This window comes from Pseudophryne corroboree, chromosome 5, assembly GCF_028390025.1.
Source record: "Pseudophryne corroboree isolate aPseCor3 chromosome 5, aPseCor3.hap2, whole genome shotgun sequence".
NCBI classification, from domain to species: Eukaryota; Metazoa; Chordata; class Amphibia; order Anura; family Myobatrachidae; genus Pseudophryne; species Pseudophryne corroboree.
In genome coordinates, this window is record NC_086448.1 from 135,568,204 (window position 1) to 135,590,073 (window position 21,870).

At 43.6% G+C, this 21,870-nt stretch overlaps 1 protein-coding gene and 1 long non-coding RNA gene across 5 annotated transcripts in view; one reads left to right on the top strand and one right to left on the bottom strand.

The window, feature by feature from the left end:
• HDAC9 (histone deacetylase 9) overlaps window positions 1–21,870 on the top strand; it is a 1,168,275-nt gene that overhangs the window by 830,930 nt on the left and 315,475 nt on the right. The gene's annotated exons all lie outside the window — the stretch shown is intronic.
• LOC134928857 (uncharacterized) overlaps window positions 6,668–21,870 on the bottom strand; it is a 57,318-nt gene continuing 42,115 nt past the window's right edge. Inside the window, exons 2-3 of the long non-coding RNA XR_010178073.1 lie at window positions 8,217–8,261; window positions 6,668–7,675 (exon numbers count right to left, since the gene is read on the bottom strand). This is a non-coding gene — a long non-coding RNA (uncharacterized LOC134928857). The remainder of the gene's footprint in view (window positions 7,676–8,216; window positions 8,262–21,870) is intronic.

The following is a 21,870-nucleotide window of genomic DNA, read 5'->3' on the forward strand; positions in this document are numbered from 1 at the left end:
CCTCAGGGCCGTCTTTTCGTATGGGCTCAATGGGCTCTTGCCCAAGGGACCCAGGAGTATAATAGCCCTAGGCTGATAGCCGAGGGTCCCCTCTTTCCAGGGGTACCAGATTTTTGAAAATCGGCCCTGGGGAACCAGAGATATCCGACTTGAAAGCAGTGGTCCCCATCCAAGCCTGTTAATTGCTCTTTCCAGCCAGATATCTCAGATTCTGTCTGATTTAGAGTTTTTCTGAAGCTATAATCCAAAAGCTGTGTCTCTCCCCTTTTAGTCGACACTGGCAGCTTGTCTCTACTATGCCCAGAACCAGAGATATCAGCCTTCAAGCAGCTGGTCCCTGCTCCAGCTCCACACACCTAATATGCAGTTTTAGATTTTCGTTGGTGAATTGCTCTGGCTCCTGAACCCTGATCCCCAAGTCCCCAGAACCTTCTGAAAGGTGGGGCTCTCTAGGTTTTTATCCCATTCAAAGCTAAAAATATATATATTCAGAAACTTGAGATATCTGCAGTCAAGCAATCTGCCCTCCCACCGGAAAATGATAAATATTAAGCCCACTCCACTATCCATCCCTTCCCTACGTATTAAACACCCGGTACCACCATGGAAGTCATGTACCAGTGCTTCTTCATTCAGCCCAATGCCCCCTTCTACAGTTTAGCCCCATCTGTGCAGAAAAGGAGTAATTAGCAGAAATTACTGCTCCAGGTCCTACATGCTGAGTGGAAGATAGAACACCCCCTACCACCCACTGTTAGCACCCCCCACCCCTACCGCTGGAGGATGGGTAGGGGGCCCAGTGCATTGCTGTGCCCAGCAGCCTACACTGCTGTTAAGACGGCCCTGCATTACCTAACAAATTTGCTGCTGCGATCAGGTCTGAATTAGGCTCATGGTGTCCACAGCTCAGCTAATGTGCACGTGTGAAGTTCTGAATGCTTCTGCTCATGCCCAGCCTAAAATCATCGATGGTTATACCATGAAATGGCTGTGAGGTGTTGGCTAGTAGCATAGTAGCCATCCCATCACTTAATTTGATGTCGGAAGCCAAGCAGCCATTCAGTGCCAGGCTTCGAATGTCAATCCCTAATGCAGGACCAGGCTGGCCATCTAACACTTTCGCAAATGCGAGAAGGGCCTGTGGCTTGATGGGCCGACTGCCGAAAGCCTGGCATGAAGAGAGACAGGGTGTGTCATGAGGCCATGCTTCTGTGATTCACCGCATAGAGGCATGGCCGTGCTCCTTTGCCAGGGACAAATTAAGGCCCCAGTCTATGCCTGGGTGCATGTATATGACGTCACAGCCAAGCACCATACTACAGTCCCAGGTGGAGGTGATGCTACCCCCACCACCTAACTGCTAAGGTAAGCAGCAGGGGTGTGGGGCACAGTGTAAGAGGGTAAGCATAAATGTAAAGGGTGATTCCCCCCTAAGGTGCTTCCTGGGTTAGTGGCGTCCTGTCCAAGTGGATATCTCTTAATATTACACCGAGAACTAAACAAATCATATGAGTGAGACAGGTTCATTGAGAAAAGATGTTTCTGCAGCATTGGGAATGTGTATGTCCTCTTATAAAGACAAGCTTCTAAATCTTTCTTCATTTACATTTTGTGTCACGCAAAGCGCCACTTTCCTAACGCTGCTGCCATAATTACTGCTTTCCCTTCTTCAATTTTTACTGAAAAGGCTTTTCCTATCAACAGGGTGGTTAGAATATGCAATCTACGAGTCATATAATTAGCAACACCTACACATCAGTGCTACGCTAATGAGAGCTACAAATGAACATTGTACAATACAACTTTACAGCAAAAATAAATAAATAAAAGAACATGATTTTTTTTTATATGATAAAGGAGAAAGAGCGTTGAGTACATCAGCATTGTATTTCTAATCTATGGATGTTCTGTTACACTGTTATGTGCGGACTGTAGATATCAGGTTGGAAACAGCAGCATTTTAATCTTCTATACAGAAACATATACGTGTGGCCGTATGTTATTGTTGTCACCTAAATCATTTATCCATTTCATCCACTTTCACCTCATAACCTCTGTTTTCTTACAATACCCGCGGCAGGTGTCATTTCTTGGCAGCTAAAACACTAGATTATCACTTACATCAACCTCCCCTTCCATTTATCCCATCCTCCTATCTGATCAGCTGCCCCTTCCCTCTCCTCCAGCACCAGCTCCTTAAGAGATGCAGTAATGTAAACGTGTAAAGCTGACACAATAAAATAGATGATCCGTAGGAAAAGGGGAAAATGAAATCTGCCTTAACGGCACATTGAACGTACTTATTTCTCTTTTACTCCCTCTCTTTATCCGTCCTAGTGATGCCTTTTTTTTTTAATAATCACTATTATCACCACAGTTCTAAAACAGTACCCAGGACCAGATTTAGGGAGGCCTACAAGTTTCTTGTTCTGATCATCTGACTCCATTGTGCTTGTAGCTTTCAGGACCTATTGTAAACTGGTCCTGGAGCCTCACCTATATTAGATCTCCTGTTTATCCAGCACTGATTACTTTTATTTCTTATTTCACCCCTATTTCCATCTTCATTTCCACCCCAATTTAACCATCCTTGTGTCAAGGGTATCTCCCGCCTGCTTTAAGTTGCGGCAGTGGTTCTCAAACTGTGTGCCATGGAACCTTGGGGTGCCTCGGGACACTTGCAGGTGTGCCCTGGGTTGGTGGTCCAGGACCAATTAAAATTATTTATGGTCAATGTAATAGACAAAACCAGTGCTGGTGGCTGCCAATCATAAAATATGTGGACAAACAGAAGCAAATCTTGTCCCTCACCACACAATTAAACCTAAGGATAACATATAAACACAATTTACTTAATGTAATATTACTTTCTAAATTTCTCAATAAGAAACTCTTGATCTAGGGGTGCCGTGAAAACACTGAGTTACGGGAAACACACAAGCCAAGTAATCAAAAACTGTCCCAAATTTGCTGTGCATTTTAGGAGTCTGCACTAACCATCAAACATGTCTCAATCCAGTGGTTCCCAAATTCGGTCCTCAGGGCACTCTAACAGTCCAAGGGCCTAATTCAGATCTGATCGTAGCAGCAAATTTGTTAGCAAATGGTCAAAACCATGGCCCTCATTCCGAGTTGATCGCTCGGTATTTTTCATCGCATCGCAGTGAAATTCCGCTTAGTACGCATGCGCAATATTCGCACTGCGACTGCGCCAAGTAATTTTACAATGGAGATAGTATTTTTACTCACGGCTTTTTCTTCGCTCTGGCGATCGTAATGTGATTGACAGGAAATGGGTGTTCCTGGGCGGAAACACGGCGTTTCAGGGGCGTGTGGCTGAAAACGCTACCGTTTCCGGAAAAAACGCAGGAGTGGCCGGAGAAACGGTGGGAGTGCCTGGGCGAACGCTGGGTGTGTTTGTGACGTCAACCAGGAACGACAAGCACTGAACTGATCGCACAGGCAGAGTAAGTCTGGAGCTACTCTGAAACTGCTAAGTAGTCAGTAATCGCAATATTGCGAATACATCGGTCGCAATTTTAAGAAGCTAAGATTCACTCCCAGTAGGCGGCGGCTTAGCGTGTGTAACTCTGCTAAATTCGCCTTGCGACCGATCAACTCGGAATGAGGGCCCATGTGCAGTGCAGGTGGGGCAGATATAACGTATGCAGAGAGAGTCAGATTTGGGTGGGGTGTGTTTAAACTGAAATCTAAATTGCAATGTAAAAATAAAGCAGCCAGTATTTACCCTGCACAGAAACAAAATAACCCTCCCAAATCTTACTCTCTCTGCAAAAGTTATATCTGCCCCCCCCTGCAGTGCACATGGTTTTGTCCATTTGCTAACAAATTTGCTGCTGAGATCAGATCTGAATTAGGCCCCAGGTTTTAAGGATATCCATGCTTGAGCATCTATAGATTGTAACCTTGCGAGCAGGGTCTTCCTACCTCTATGTCTGTCTGTTATTACCCAGTTTGTCTTATTGTTGTTTCCAATTGTAAAGCGCAACGGAACGGAATATCCTTAAAACCTGCACTGTTTTAGGCCCTACACACTGGCTGACAATCTTCAAAGATATGAACGATCTCGTTCATTATTGAACGAGATAACGTTCATATCTTTGAGTATGGAGTCACCACCGATGAACGATGCGCGGCCCCACGCTCGTTCATCGCTGGTGCTCCGTCGGCTGTGCATGCAGGCTAATATGGACGATCTCGTCCATATTTGCCGGCAGTTCTATAGAGCCGGGTGACGGGGGGAGTGAAGAAACTTCACTCCCCCTGTCACTGCCCCCCCCACCGGGTCGCCCATCTGCTGTATCGGCGGTCGGGCAGCTTGGCGGCGGATCGCCGTATCTGTAGGGCCCATTAGAGTTACCTGAGGACTAAGTTTTGGAACCATTGACTGAAACAATTTAAATATGTTTAATGGATCTGGTCCAGACATGCAGCCAGCTGGCTGTAATATATGTGCGTTTCCTCCCTGTGATTAAACCCTAAATAATCTTTTACCTAAAGAATCATACTTCTTCAATCAATTTCACATAATTGAAAAGTGTTTAACACATACAATGCTAATGGGTAGCGCATAGTTATTGCAATCTATACTATTATAATGAAATGCATTTATCAGCAGTGCGTGTTTCTGTGGGTTTGTTGTGGAATAATAATTGTGCAGGTTTGGTGCTTTTGTTCCATCATGTCTAATTTGAACATTTGTTGCACAATCTGTGTGATGATAATGGTGCTGACTGTGTTTCAACATTAAATGTGATCCTCCTGTTAAGAGAATATTCTGATCCCTTCATCTGTTGGAGAGCACTATATGAAGCTAGTGTGCTTCTTCATACTGTGTGTTGTTTAATACATGAGAGCATATGAAGCTTAGACTAGTTACTTTTGCCACTGATCACCACCAACCATCAGAATTGGGTCCGTCCTATACCCCTTTCACACCGCAGCTTGTACCCGGTAATTTGCCATTTTTACTGGCTTCCTAAACGGTTCGAGCTGCGATGTGAAAGGGTCACCTTCAATTTACCGTTTACAAAATACTGGTATTTTGAAACTGTAAAAAAGCAGGGTCCTACCCGTTTCAGACCCGTTTAATTGTGCAGTGTGAAAGGGTCTGAAACGGTATTTGCAAGCCCCAGAAAGTGATAGGCTGTCTCCATGTGTGATCTCACCAGGCAGAAGCAGGAAATAAACATTTAAAATGACAACCACTGTTTTGTATGGGAGAAACGGGTTCAATGTGAAAGGTACCAAAACGGTAATGAAATGGTAATATACTGGTTACAACATGCGATGTGAAGGGGGTTTAACTGCTCAGACCCGTTTTAAGAACCGTTTAAAGAACCGTTTCAAAAGCAGGTTTTGCGATGTGAAAGCAGCACTAGTTAAGCTGGTTGAGCATTGTACATTTAGCTCTAGGTCCTCTGCATTTGTGTAACATCACTCCGTTCAAAAGTGTTTCATTATGTAATGCACGACAAGTACTTCATTATGTAATGCTTACATCATACAAATGGCTTTTATTTGTGACATTAAACATATTGGGGGTCATTCCGAGTTGTTCGCTCATTATTTTTTTTGCTACGGAGCGATTAGTTGCAAACTGCACATGCGCAATGTACGCACAGCGCCTGCGCCAAGTAAATTAGCACAAAAGTTAGGTATTTTACTCACGATATAATGAAGTTTTTTCATCGCTCTGCTGATCGTAGTGTGATTGACAGGAAGTGGGTGTTTCTAGGCGGAAACTGGCCGTTTTATGGTAGTGTGTGGAAAAACGCAGGCGTTCGAGTTGCAAAACGCAGGAGTGGCTAGAGAAACGGGGGAGTGGTTACGCAAATGCTGGGTGTGTTTGTGATGTCAAACAAGGAACGAAAAGGACTGAGCTGGTCGCAATGGCTGAGTAAGTCTGGAGCTACTCAGAAACTGCGGGGTAATCGTTACGAGAAAATTAGCGAAGCTTTCGTTAGCAAATCTGCTAAGCTAAGATACACTCCCAGAGGGCGGCGGCTTAGCGTGTGCAATGCTGCTAAAAGCAGCTAGCGAGCGAACAACTCGTAATCACCCCCATTATCCCCTAATCTTTGCTAACACGACGTAGCTGTGTGTAGGTTTAGAACTTATTTCGGACTTGGGGGTGGGGGATTTGCATATAATTCTACAACTGAAAAATAAATATATATTTTTTTTTACTTGTGAATATTTGGTGTCTCTGTTTAGTTCATTGGAACATCTGGGATCTTGAAGCAATGTACTGGATATGGCTGTAATGCGTTGCAGTGGAGATTTAGAAGTGGCCGTATGATAAATGTAAACCAATGGAATTTAGTATTCATATAATCAAAGCAGAAGAAAAAACGTATATGAACAGCATACTGCCATATACCGGCCCTTTTTGACCATTGGTTTTAATGCTCTGAATTTCAGCATACTTCTGGTTTTCATGTTGTTGTAGCTCATTAGGAATGCTGGATTAACAACAGGGCAGCAGAGACGGTCGCCCAGGGGCCCCCCCACATCAGGGCCCCCCACACAGCTACATCACCAATGTGGATAGCACTGTGGATAGCACATATGCAGGATTTCTGTGTGGCATAATGTGAACAGACGTAACTACAGTACATATTATTCTTTTAATAACATTGGCAGCACATCATGATAACGGTTTTACTGGTAGCAGCCCCCACAAGTTAGTTATCCTGAAGCCTACATATGCCTTAATCCAGATTTATACAGTAGTTTAGTTAATCTGTCCATGGTGAGAAGTCAGAGGGTTTAGAACTGAGAATTCTTTGGCTGTAGAAAAATGTACCAGGGTGTTAGTGCTGGATCGGGGAGCTAAAGGAGAGCCACACAGGGAGACCATGAGATCAGATGCGCTCCAACTTTCCCAGCCTACCCCAAGACAAATGTAATCTGGAGGTCTGGTGTTTTCAAAAGCAGAATGCATTATGTAACCTATAGAAAATGACTATATGGTATAGTAAGGTTAATATATTTGATGTAAGCACTATGTGAGTATAATATATAGGATTGTTTTAATAGAATATATATGTAATATATTTTAGAGGTAGGTAGTGATCCAATTATCCATATAGTAAATAAAAAAAGGGTGTTTATTATTCCATAGAAAGGTAATGAATAGATGTGCATTAGATTGAGCTCGAGACTATGGGTGATCTTTGCACACGGCCTTATGTGCACGAGACTGTCTTTAGTGAGGGGAGCCTCGAGGAGAGAGCGGGAAAGTTGGGGGGCTCGAGGACTGATCCCCTGTGTATAAAAAGGGGGAGTTAGAGGCGATTGACAGTCTAGAGTGAGCCACGGAGGGGTCTACTTCTCTCTCTCCTCGGCGCTGCATCTAAAGAGCTGTGCTGTAAACATAGCGGCGCCCGAGGGAGAGGAATAGACTTACCCTGGTAAAGAAGCCCGGAAGAGGGGAGCCGCCGCTGAGTGAAGACCCCGGGAGCTGCAGAGAGCGTCCGCCGGGGAGAGCTCCAGAAGCGCATCTGGACGAGAGGGGATCAGAGGCGCGGCTAGCGGATAAGGAGGCGCCTGGTCCCGTACACTCTCTATTGGCTGATTACAGTTCCCGGCGAGCCGAAGGAGAGGCTTCATGCGGAGGATCGGCTGAAGGAGGGGCGGCCAGCGACCGGAGCTATTAGAAGAAAGGGAGGGACAGTTACCAGTGATACTCCTACTAGCCCGACTACGCCTACCCGGGTGTTAACAGCCTCCTAGCTGATGTAGAGAGCGGGGGAGAGCTGACACTAATTAGTGGGCTAAAAGAACAGAGAGTCAAAGACAATCATCCTTCGCATCCTAGCTAAATAAGAAAAGCGGGGGAGAGCGATGGGATGTTGAGGACAATCAGTATGCATCTGATCCATCATAACTGAGAGACAGCGGAGAGAAAAGGGGCGGAGCCATCCAGAATTGAAAAGGACCACTAGCAGGAGCAGTGGTTGAAGACATCTAAGGTCTGTGACTAAATCCCACACTGCACCCACCACCTAATTTAGCTACTGAAATACCACCACCACTAGACTTTATAATATTAATTCACTGTCACAGAACCATGCTGTATAACTAGCATGAACTTTAATCTAGCTAGTCGAAGACTTTTACACTAACTGAAGGTTTAGTGGATGCATTGGTATACTGTTAACTTTGGCAAACTTTAATTTACCCATACTTACCCAAGGAGGATCCAGAAGCTAGAGACTGGTATACATTAGAGGAACCTGTATAAATGATAAAAAAAGAAAACAAAGGATTACCAATTGCAGTATATCAGAGATAGAATAACTGTAGTTTAGGATTCTACTACAGTTACAATATATTCATATGATACAGTAACTTCTACTAAAGATAAGTAGTGTGGGGAAGCAGTGACAACTAGCGGGGATTAGTCCAAATCCAGCAGAGAACAAGGCACATAGAGAGAGGATACAAAGTTTAAATAACAGATACCACTTTACTATTGTAGCAAAAAAAATGGAGGATATAATTATACTTTTAAACAAAGTTCAGTGAAGTAACCGGAGGAAATCTGCCAAATATAGTGCCCTGTATCAAGAGTTTTTTCAAAGAGACTTTATTCAGGGAATATTACAGAGATATAACATAGGGCTGAATATCCAAAGAAATACTTACTATATATATGCATATATATACCCAACAGCATACAGCTTAGTACTTATCTGCACCAATCTGATAAAGACCAGGAGACTAAGGGGACTTTTGGGGGAGTAAGGGGTAATATTGTTTATATTGTAATATTAATTTATTGCATTCCAGTAATGTTATTATTATATGCATACAGTATGTATTACTAACAAATATGGTAAAATTAGTAAAAATACTAATATAAGTCTAAAGAGAATGTAGTATTATATCATATATATATATATTATATATAATATATAATATATATAATATATATATTATATCAGTGTAAACTGGTATGATAAATTTTAGAGGTAAGGTAAATGTTCAGGTAATCTGTGAAGAAACGTATATATGTATCAAGGGTTTTCCTAAACGTATCCCTTATTTGTCTAGACGGTATCCCTGTCTAATATAAAAGTTTGGGTGGAGCACTGTCAAGAAGTAATAATATTATATTTGTAGCCCATAATTAGGGTTACCGGATCTGGACTATATCCTCCACTAAGGGGAGGATACATCCAATATATTATAACAAGTTAGTTATCCTGAAGCCTACATATGCCTTAATCCAGATTTATACAGTAGTTTAGTTAATCTGTCCATGGTGAGAAGTCAGAGGGTTTAGAACTGAGAATTCTTTGGCTGTAGAAAAATGTACCAAGGTGTTAGTGCTGGATCGGGGAGCTAAAGGAGAGCCACACAGGGAGACCATGAGATCAGAAACGCTCCAACTTTCCCAGCCTACCCCAAGACAAATGTAATCTGGAGGTCTGGTGTTTTCAAAAGCAGAATGCATTATATTCCTGTATTATATACCCTTGACAGAGAGATCCCATTGGCAGTGAAATATTTCTGTTGAATAGCCACTCATTCATCACCTTCTATACTGAGATTACCTCTTGCCATTATTGTTTATGCATGTTGTACCTGCTGGTACAGAATACCTCATTCGCTGCATCAGTCATCTGCAATATTATACAGGGTGAACCACTTAAAACCATACCACCTGAAGCCCGTAGTGCAACTCTTGGTGGCATTCTCTTGTGGTGCGTGTCTTTGATATCAGAACTAAGTATTTATTTTTCTGAAAATAAAAGTAAGTGCTGCAGTAGTTTCTTGGTGGTCTTTCCTTACCGTATTAATGGTACCCTACATTTTTGCTGCAAAGTTAGGCTTGAGGTGGGCTGGTTTTAATTGGCTCACCCTGTATATCCTGCTCAGGACAAGCCTACAAGTAGAACTGCCAGCAAACAGGTGCCCATAGAGGGATCCAGTCAGGACTCCGGTGTTCGAGATACTATCAGATGGAATCTCGATGCCGGAATACCGACACAGCTCGGAATGCAGACCCAGGCATACCATCATGGATCGAAATGCCGGCACCGGGATCCCAAATACCAGAATCCCAATGGAGGTCTTCCAAGACTCCATACTGGTAAGCTGCATTGGAGAGGGAGGTTATGTTTAGGCTGCAGGCGGAGGGTTAGGTTTAGGCTGCGGGGAGGGGGAAAAAGATTAGGCACCACCGGGGAGGTTTAGGGTTAGGCTGCGGGGGTTGGAGGGTTAGGGTCAGGCTGCAGGAAAGGAGGGTTAGGGGTAGTTTACTTACCAAATAGGTGTCGTGTTCCTGAGCGTCAGGATGCTACTGCCGGTATTCTGACTGTCGGCATCCCAAGCACCGGAATCCCGATACCATCCCATTCTACACAGAGACTTGTAGGAGGTAGCATCCGAAAATCAGCAGATACTTTATTATTACCCTGAATTTATATTTGAGGATGAAGTTTCTTTGGTGCCCATATACACATTAATGCAGTATTTTCACAAAATCACCTGTGTATACGATAAAGTTTTCTTAAGAGTACTCACAGGTGCATTTGTGAAAATACTGAAAATATGAGAATCTCAGGGGATGATTCAAATGTTTTGCCTGTGGCTCTGTGTAATGGGCAATTCAGTTGTTGCAACATTCAGGCGCAAACCGCCGACACTTCTGCTTGCAGTCTCCTGAGGCGGCAAACAGAAATGTGTGGAAAGTGTCACATTTGGACACCCAAATGGCTGTTTTCGCGTTACGGCCACTGCTATAGTCGGGCTAAACCCGGTCTGTATGGGAGCGAAAAACGCAATAATTAGTGGGCGACTGGAACAATTGAATTGCTCCATTGGGTGCCCATTAATTATAGCAGGTACTGTATTATAATAATTGAATTCCTGCCTTAGAGTAAAAAAAAATAATGAAACTACGCAATACTGCATAAATGCAGACACTAAATAAAGACACAGGCAAAGAAACATAGCCCTTTTAATCCTCGGTTCAGATGATATTTTCAACAGAATTAATTATTGCGAAAAGGGTTAGGGTAATTCATTAATTATGCATAGCTAACTACTGTTACTCAGCGGTTATGTCGTTTGACATTTCCAATACTACGGCCTAGGATAAGAACATGGATGCGGCTGATCAATATTAATCACCCAATAGAAAATGACAAATTCTTTTCAAGGAAAGCTTGTTAAAGATTATTTTAAAATAAATTAAAGCACAAGCAGCTTAAGTCTTTGGATATCTTTAGCAAGCTTGCTCCTCTGGGTCAGCTATTCTTAGACAATTATTTTCATCTCATGCCACTGCACATCTAAGATTAGCCTCTTAGGTATTATCATGCCATCCGAGCTACCTCCTAATATAACTGTACACCGGAATGGTTATTTATAGCAGGCAGCCATTCTGTCATACTTGGTTTATTTGTGGTCGCTATGAAGAAAACCACAAATTCCTGCCTGCTTCCAAAACAACCCAGATAAGATGCTTGGAGGGGGCATAATCATGTTAAAACGTATGCATAGGATTGCAGAAATGCTTTGTATTCTCACAAGCCAGAATGAGGAGAGAGGCTCTCCGGCAATTCTGACTCGCCATCTAAGTGACCCACCTTGTCACACAGGATACAAATACTTGGGTGACACTAACAGCAGGAGACAACTAGTTCCTATTTATAGATGATTTGTTTCAGAATAATCTATGTTCACATCTAGAAGATCACACAGACAGAAATAAAGCTGCAGAAAGTATTTATTATTACAACTTATTGTATTTGTTTGGGTTATTTCTTATTGTATTGTAAGAGTTTATTTTAATATGTTACTTTTATTGTTTTAAGACTTTATTTCAACGTGCTGCAATGGTTTTATTTGTCAACACACAAAGGAACCGTCAAAGAACGGCACAAGACTTTCCATCTTGGGAGCACTCTTACTGATCTTGTATACACCAAATACAAGCTTATTAGTCTGACAACAGTTGCAATGAAACTTAACTTTTAATTCATACAGATAAAAATGAGTATACAATACTCAAACAGCATTTAAAAAGGCAAAATATAGACACAACCACATACAGCAAGACGTAATAAAAGACTCACAGGTTCAAAAATAATATCCTAAGCCAAATGTGTATTACGGAGAGTGATAATATCAACACAACTAGTGCTGGCATTTAAGGAAATAAGGCAGGCATTGCTGATAATGGCATTTTCCAGATTCTGCTGCCCTGTATTTGCATTGAATATGGAATGAGAGATCTGTACTCGTACCAAGCAATGGGAAAGCAGAGAGATCACCTAGGTCTAAGCGTGTGGGTTCGTTTCTGCTGTCGGATGATGGCATAAAACCAGGGCAGCCGATGAGAGAACTGTTTGCACAGCAGTAGTCCCGATGTGGGAAACAAGATTAGAGGTGCAGGTGTATTGTAAAAAAAAAAATGTACCAAAAACACCAGGGGACAGAATTTGTATAGTCATTTGCATTTCATTTGGCTTGCCTGCAATAATAATTATAGCCCTATTGCACATACACAATTCTTTACTGATACATATACTGCTAGATTGAAAATGCATCTCTGTGTGGAGTTCAGTTTAGCTCAGACAAAGGGGGTAATTCCAAGTTGATCGCAGCAGGAATTTTTTTAGCAGTTGGGCAAAACCATGTGCACTGCAGGGGAGGCAGGTTTAACATGTGCAGAGAGAGTTAGATTTGGGTGGGGTGTGTTCAATCTGCAATCTAATTTGCAGTGTAAAAATAAAGCAGCCAGTATTTACCCTGCACAGAAACAAAATAACCCACCCAAATCTAACTCTTTCTGCACGTTATATCTGCCTCCCCTGCAGTGCACATGGTTTTGCCCAATTGCTAACAGAATTCCTGCTGCGATCAACTTGGAATTACCCCCATTGTTACAATAAAACATGCAGCACTCAGAAATAAATTGATACTTGTGTCCATTAATGGGTTTTTTTTGTCTCAGAGCAATATTATAAAGATTAAATGTAGGTAGATGCTTAGAATTTACTATGAAGGGCAATTATATCTGTTAAGATGTTTACGACGAGAAGTAATATTGGGTATTGTAAGTACAGTATGTTCCTGAAGCCTGTTTCTCACGCTTTAAAGCTGCTGGTCCAACAAACAATATTGGCCGATGGACCAATACATATATATTTTATAACAAGTGTTGACTGTGCGTCAACTTCAAAGTGTCCTGCAGACTTCCGGGGCAATCCTCCCCACATCATACAATGGCGTCCTAAGGTAGCACCCCTTTAGTTCATAGGGGGTCATTCTGAGTTGATCGCTAGCTGCCGTTGTTCGCAGCGCAGCGATCATGATAAAAAGCGGCATTTCTGCGCATGCGTATGGGCCGCAATGTGCACGCGAATCGTGCGGGTACAAAGCCTGTTGTGATTGTGCACAGGTTGTAGCGAAGTTTTCAGTTGCACTGATGGCCGCAAGAAGATTGACAGAAAGGGGGCGTTTCTGGGTGTCAACTGACCGTTTTCAGGGAGGGTTTGCAAAAACGCAGGCGTGTCTGAAAAAAGGCAGGCGTGGCTGGGCGTTCTCTGGGCGGGTGTATGACGTCAAATCCGGACACAAATAGGCTGAAGTGATCGCAAGCGCTGAGCAGGTTCAGAGCTACTCACAAACTGCACAAACTGTTTTTGCAGAGCTCGGCTGCACATGCGTTCACACTTCTGCTAAGCTAAAATACACTCCAGTGGGCGGCGGCATAGTGTTTGCATGGCTGCTAAAACTAGCTAGCGAGCGATAAACTCGGAATGACCCCCATAGTACAGGACGCTGCAGGGAGGCTTTGAAAACAGGGTACAAACGGTCTGAGAAAGCGAGTACAAAGTTCAAGGCTTTGCCTACTACACTTTTAAGAAGCAATATTATTCACCACCTGTGAGTGTACAAGACCACTGTGCTTTGTCTCATCTAGGTATACAGGGGTAAATTTACTAAGATGGGAGTTCTATTTAAGATGGGATGTTGCCCATAGCAACCAATCAGATTCCAGGTTTTATCTTCTAGAAGGTGCTAGATAAATGAGAAGTAGAATCTGATTGGTTGCTATGGGCAACATCCCATCTTCAATAAATTTAATAAATCCCACCTTAGTAAATTTACCCCACATTCTTTTTTACAATGTTTTAAAATAAGTGGAATATATTGATGCAGATCGTTAAGGCTTGTCTAATCAGTACATAGCTAGGGACAGGTAATGTGCATAAAATAGTGGGGTGATTGAGATGGGGGGGGTGCAGATGATTCTCCGTCAGATCGCGGCAGCCTACTAACTAGCTGATATCAATGCGAGTGTCTCCGCTGTGTATGCCCAACATCCATGCGTCTGCATGTAGAATAGCCATAGTCATCAGTATCCATGCCGGGTGCAAGAGATCCGTCTGAAACAGGCATCCCTTCCCTATTAGCACGCTACTGAAGTTGGCTTACATGCCCAAGACCCCCCCCCACACACACTAGACTGAACAGTTTCATGAGTATGTATGGTCGCCACCCAATTACTGCCCAGCAATGCCCATTCTGCGGACAGAGCTGCCCAATCTATCCATCCGCACCTGTGGTCTGCATCTGTGTGCGTATGCTTGATTCGCCGCATGCACAGTCCTATTCCTTGCTTGTGCAGGTATGCTGAAACCCCTGAGATGCGTCTGAAAACCCACTTACAACTATGGGCCTAATTCAGACCTGATCGCAATAGCAAAATCTTTCTTTAATGGGCAAAACCATGTGCACTGCAGGTGGGGCAGATGTAACATGTGCAGAGAGAGTTAGATTTGGGTGGGTTATATTGTTTCTGTGCAAGGTAAATACTGGCTGCTTTATTTTTACACTGCAATTTAGATTTCAGTTTGAACGTACCCCACCCAAATCTAACTCTCTCTGCACATGTTACATCTGTCCTACCTGCAGTGCACATGGTTTTGCCAATTAGAGAAAAAATCAGGTCTGAATTAGGCCCTATGTCATATTCAGGCCCAGTATGCTTGCACCACTGTAATGCAGCGTGTAGGAGTGTCTGAGTGATGGCAGTGATGTCGATAAGCATGTCAGAGACCTATATTTTTGAGCAAATAAAGAATAAGAATAAAATAATTCTGAACCATTAGATGCTTGGGGGTATATTCAATTGATGTTGAAAGCTGCCGTCTGTCGAAAATATGTCAGTTTTCGACTTTTTTTAGGTCGGAAGGGGCTCCCACCTATTCAATATTTTCGACAAGTTGAGGTATTCGACTTGTCGAAAAGTACGTGGATCGGCGGAATAGCTGCTGATCCACGTGCTTGACCTTTTCGACTATCTCAGTACGACATAAAAAAAGTGACGGACTGAGATGTGGGACCCAGAGGCGGAGGGGGCTCGTAGGGAGACGGGGGACAGCCCCGGGCATATAGGGGAGATCAGCGCTACAGCACAGCGCTGCAGCAGGATGTCACACAGCCGCGCCACTCACGGCAGCGTCCACCCGGCTCCAGCAAGTGAGGTCACGCTTGCTGGAGCCTGGTGGACACTGCCGTGAGGTCGGGCGGCTGTGTGACATCCTCCTGTAGCGCTACTGTAGCGCTGATCTCCTCCGTCTGCCTGCTGGCTGTCCCCCGCTGGTCTCCCCGCAGCTCACCTTCCCCCCCCCCTCTCCTCCTCTGCGTCCCTCATCTCAATTCGACTTGAAAAGTCGAATTGAGATGAGATTGAATAGATCCATACAAATACATGTCGGAATGGATCCGACGCTGATTGAATATACCCCTTAGTTGATATGGATTGGGTGATGGACTAAATTCAGAAATCCTGTTACTAGTAGATGGCTGACCTCATATCATATCATATGGCCTGATATAGGGCACAGCCATATACTCATGTCAAGACTCATCCATACTATACGTGGCTGTGTAAACTGCTTATTGATGTTTTTCATATTAATGTGAAAATATGGCACAATTTATATTTATTCCCCTGTACTGGCTCCCACAATACAATAATATGTAGTCTCGTTGTTTGGAGTTTCTATAGTATTAGGAATAAATATGCATAAGTGTTCTAAACGTAAAGCGCAACGGAATATGCTGAATATGCTGAGCTATATAAGAAACTGTAAAGAAATAAAGAAATAAGTGATCTAATGCAGTACAGTAGAGAAAAACAGCTGTAGGCTACTTTGGGTTCTGTTTCCAGTTGTTACAATGTGACAGAAGATGAATAGGGCACTTAGACACATTTTAGAAGTTTGGTGATTCTAGTGTTATTTCCGGTAGATTATTTAACCTTCTGTTTAGTAAATCTCCCTACTTGAGTTTCAGCATTAATCATGTTTATTAATCACATAATAATAACATATAGATAATTATAACCTTAGTGGATTGTTCACCAGTTGCTAAAATTATATTACCAAGATGATTCACATTTTGCCAGTTAGAGATATTTTAAAAATACAAATGTTATTCTCGACATGCACCATCATTAGGCACAACGCCCAAAACTAATTATTGCTTTTGTCCTACCGGAATATTAATAGAAACACGGGAGACAGATCAACAGAATTAATTAGTTCAAATACTGAAGCCATCAATAAGAATAAAGATTTTCACTGTTCAAATGGGAAATTTTAGATTATCTTTCAATCTAGTTCAATACAATTGAAGGCAGCATTTCTGTTTAGTTTTAATTGGCTGATGAAAAATAGCTTAATTGAACCAGTAGTTTCAAATGTGTTTCGTTGCTGACGGGTCCAGTGTTGCTACAGGGAACATGCACAATATGTGGGAGATTCAGATTTAAATTTCTCAGTCCTTTTTGCCGCTTGTTTGTGGGTGTGTGTGTATTGGGGGGGGGGAGGGGGGGGAGGTCACAGCATGCATGTTGCGCCCCACCACTACGCACTCTCCCATAACTTCTACTGGATGCGCCATCTTTCTGGTGATATATTCAAAATAATGGAGCAGAGGAGAGCTAAGACTTTGCTAGCACGTGTGGAGACATCTTTCCAAAGATTTTTTTTGCAGAGAGTATATCTTGTGGTGTCATTGTAAAGGAGGTTGGTATACAGAGTCAGGCTGCGATTTCTCACAAGGCAGCCTAGGCACCCGCCTAGCGCCCCGTGGGTCCCAAGAGGCCCTTAGACAGGCCCTACGAAGAAATCTGGCATAATCAAAACATTCCCAAAGTAGCACTGCGCAACTACTGCGTGACGTCATAATATCACACAGACTCACCCCTACCCCCAGTGTCCCGTTGTCTGCACTGTGCATGTTAATTATTTGTAATATACGTGTAATGTAAGGCAGTCCTGTCCGCTTCCCACCTGCCATAAAAAATAAATCCTACTGTGTACTTTAAAAAAAAAAGGTATGTGTGGTGAGGGGGGGGGGGGGGGTGGCATGTCTCCCTGTATGCTTATTCTGACGTCTGTCAATTGCAGGCAGGGCCAGTGCAAGGTTTCAGCCTACTGCCGCCGACGAATACCCACTTCCCAGCCCTTCATATGAAAGTGTGACTTCTAAGTTCCACAGCCACCACTTGCATTAAGTACAACATGGATGTTTCTTTCAAAGACATCCTTAATTTTGTGATAGGCAGACTGAGTGTTTTTTTTACACATTATGGCAGACAGCGTCCACTTTTTACACATTACGGCGGACAGCGTCCCTTTTTACACATTACGGCAGACAGCATCCCCTTTTTACACATTACGGCAGACAGCGTCCCCTTTTTACACATTACGGCAGACAGCGTCCCCCTTTTTACACATTATGGCAGACAGCGTCCACTTTTTACACATTACGGCAGACAGCGTCCCCCTTTTTACACATTACGGCAGGCATCGTCCCCCTTTTTACACATTACGGCAGGCATCGTCCCCCTTTTTACACATTACGGCAGGCATCGTCCCCCTTTTAACACATTATGGCAGACAGAGTTCCCTTTTTACACATTACGGCAGACAGCGTCCCCTTTTTTACCCATTACAGCAGACAGCGTCCCCTTTTTACACATTACAGCAGACAGCGTCCCCCTTTTTACACATTACGGCAGGCATCGTCCCCCTTTTTACACATTACGGCAGGCATCGTCCCCCTTTTTACACATTACGACAGACAGCATCCCCCTTTTTACACATTACGGCAGACAGCATCTCCCTTTTTACACATTACGACAGACAGCGCCCCCCTTTTTACACATTACGGCAGGCAGCGTCCCCTTTTTTACACATTACGGAAGATAGCGTCCCCCTTTTTACACATTACGACAGACAGCGTCCCCTTTTTACACATTACGGCAGACAGCATCCCCTTTTTTACACATTACGGCAGACAGCATCCCCTTTTTTACAAATTATGGCAGAGTCTCCCTTTTTACACATTACGGCAGTCAGCGTCCCCTTTTTACACATTACGGCAGTCAGCGTCCCCTTTTTACACATTACAGCAGACAGCGTCCCCTTTTTACACATTACGGCGGACAGCGTCCCCCTTTTTACACATTGCGGCAGACAGCGTCCCCCTTTTTACAGATTACAGCAGACAGCGTCCCCTTTTTACACATTACGGCAGACAGCGTCCACCTTTTTACACATTACGGCAGCCAGTCCCCCTTTTTACACATTGCGGCAGACAGCGTTCCCCTTTTTACACATTACGGCAGCCAGTCCCCCTTATTACACATTGCGACAGACAGCGTCCCCCTTTTTACATATTACGGTAGCCAGTCCCCCTTTTTACACATTGCGGCAGACAGCGTCCCCCTTTTTACACATTACGGCAGCCAGTCCCCCTTTTTACATATTGCGACAGACAGGATAGAGAAATAGAGAGAAAGAGAGAGAGAGAGAGAGAGAGAGAGAGAGAGAGAGAGAGACAGAGAGATATACTTACCATCTCTCCCCACTGGCAGTCAGGCTCCTCGTGCTGGCAGCTCCGGGTGCAGGGGAGTAGGAGGAGGAAGGAGGGGGACTGGAGCCGCAGCAGCGCTATGTAATTGGTAGTAGCGCCGCTGCAGCAGTCCCCTCTCCTTCCGTATTGGCTGCCCGGCGCTGCTATGAATGCTGGGATGAAGGAACCGCTTCCCAGCATTCATAGCAGCGCCGGGCAGCCAATACGGAAGGAGAGGGGACTGCTGCAGCGGCGCTACTACCAATTACATAGCGCTGCTGCGGCTCCAGTCCCCCTTCCTCCTCTTCCTTCTCCGCTGCCTCCGGCGCTGCTCTCTCCTCAACAGCGCGACGCACACAGCAGAGGCGGCATGTAATGAGTCAATTTTACTCATTACATTCCGCTGGCTGTTGCGCCCTCAGGGCAACTGCGCTGTGTGCCAGGCACACCTGGCACACACATAGTTACGGCCCTGCTACTAATCCCTAGCACTCTTTCAGATCAGAATTGTGTATTGTATGTAAGGAGCAATGGGGACAGGGCCATCCACCTTTTATAGGGCTAAGAGGGAAAAATGTAGGGTTAGGGTATTAGGGTAAATTTAGAGGTTTGGGTATTATGTATAGGGTATTAGGATTGGGTCCCCAAACCGGTATCTTCCCTAGGGCCCCATGAGATCTAAATCCTGCTTTGTACAGAGTGCATTTTTTATTTAGTGATTACATTTTTTTTTTAAATGTTGAAGTGAGTACATTTCTGCCACTCTAATGCTCCTCCCTAGTGGCCTATGTGCAGGGCCATATTAACCCATGGCTAGGCCCCTAGGCTTTCAGGTCTTTTGGGCCCCCTCAGTGTTCATCTCTGTGTCAAATTCACAGGAAGACATTTGAGAAGCAGAGCTTATGCCATCATTTACAGTTTCACTATTCACACAGACAGCAATACCGGAGTTGAAATAAAGTCTGCTGATCTCTTTTCCTGATTTGTGCTTGCACATGTTGGCTGCCATTTGTTCTTTTAAAAAATATATATTATTAAATTATGGGAACCCTGCAGGACCCATAGGCTTCAGCCTAGTCAGCCTTACCCTGCCTATGTGGCCTTTCCACTGATCTGTACTGGAAGTGGGAGGATAAGTGTAATGACCAGCGGCGGCTCTAACTTTAAGTAGGAGGGCTGTCACTACCACCGTGCCTGCAGAGAGGTGAGTAGACAGGAAGTCCCGCTCCCTGCACCTGCACAGTGGATCTGGAAGGTGCCGGGACCAGCGCATGCACAGACGCCGTGGTGTGACTGCGCATGCGCAAACACCCAGCTTCTATGGACTGCATCGGCTGCTGCCCATAGTAGCCAGATTGGGCTGCACCAAAGACAGGAAGTGGCTTCCTACAGAAAGCCAGCTCTCTGCTAATCGCAGCCCGGTCTGGCAGTCCCAATGGGACTGCCTGTAGTGTCTGTGACTGACAGGTAGGATTTCCAGTAGAAAATCACTGCGAGCCACAGTGAAGCCAGTGCTGACACAGCCTGCATATGGCTTCACTGACACTATTCGGGGTGGCGGATTATACCTTCAGGGGGACAGCAGTCCTGCAGCCCACAGGTAATATCCACCACTGGTAATGACGCAGGTTATGGTGGGCTACAAAAAAAAGAAGGATGTCGGAGTAATTTAATCCAGGTGCTCTTTCCCAATTTCTTTTAAGACGACCATTTATTTTGTGTAACAAAGCTAGCAATGGGGGTAATTCCAAGTTGATCGCAGCAGGAAATTTTTTAGCAGTTGGGCAAAACCATGTGCACTGCAGGAGGGGCAGATATAACATGTGCAGAGAGAGATAGATTTGGGTGTGGTGAGTTCAATCTGCAATCTAAATTGCAGTGTAAAAATAAAGCAGCCAGTATTTACCCTGCACAGAAACAAAATAACCCACCCAAATCTAACTCTCTCTGCAAATGTTATATCTGCCCCCCCCCCTGCAGTGCACATGGTTTTGCCCAACTGCTAAAAATTTCCTGCTGCGATCAACTTGGAATTAACCCCAATGTACAGTATGATACAAACTTTTTTAGACTGGAAAGGTCTATATACTGAGTATATGTGAATTCAGAACAATGTAGACAAAACAAAGACAAACACATCCACCATCTCCAACAACATATTAAAATATATTTGGCGTACAGCATATTTCATATCCCATCAGCAAATGAAATGGGAAGGTCAGAGGCAATGCTAAAACTTCGGAATTCCACACTTAGGGAGAGTTATTCTTCTGGTATTCGTAACATTAATGAGTCAAATCGTGGTGGTATCACTCATGGTAGACAATACTAAATGTTACCTGTAAACAGTGCTTGTTTGCTCTAATAAAAGTTATGAACTAAAAAAAAAAAATTGTGGTACTCACAAAGTTACAAATTCATACAAGAATTATAATAGCTTCTGTACTCCAGACAAGTCTTCGGAATCTTATTTTATTGATTTCTGATTTTTTCCACATTCTGGAACTAGTTATAGAATTTAAAAATTATATTAAAAAAAGTTATTTAAAGTTATTAACTCTTTCCTACTCTCACATTTCTATTCCAAATCTCTTTAAGACCTCTTATGACCTCTTATTCTACACTATCGGGTTATCAGATAAATTATACTAAATCTGAAGTCTTACCTGTTTTATATTCCGACAGATATTAAGATCTTACACGCTAATAATTATAAGTTTATGTGGCGTAATAAGAAAATTCTATATTTAAATATATTTATTACTACAAATTATAGGTCTTAATATAAAGAGAATGTTCCCTCCCTTTTTGCATCAGTTATCTCTGATCTTCAGGCATGGAGGAAGCATATGATATCTTGGTTTGGTAGAATGGCCTCTGTTAATATGAATGCCTTACAGAGAATTCTTTGCCTTATGCAGACTATCCCAGTAGCCATACCCCTAGAAGCCATAC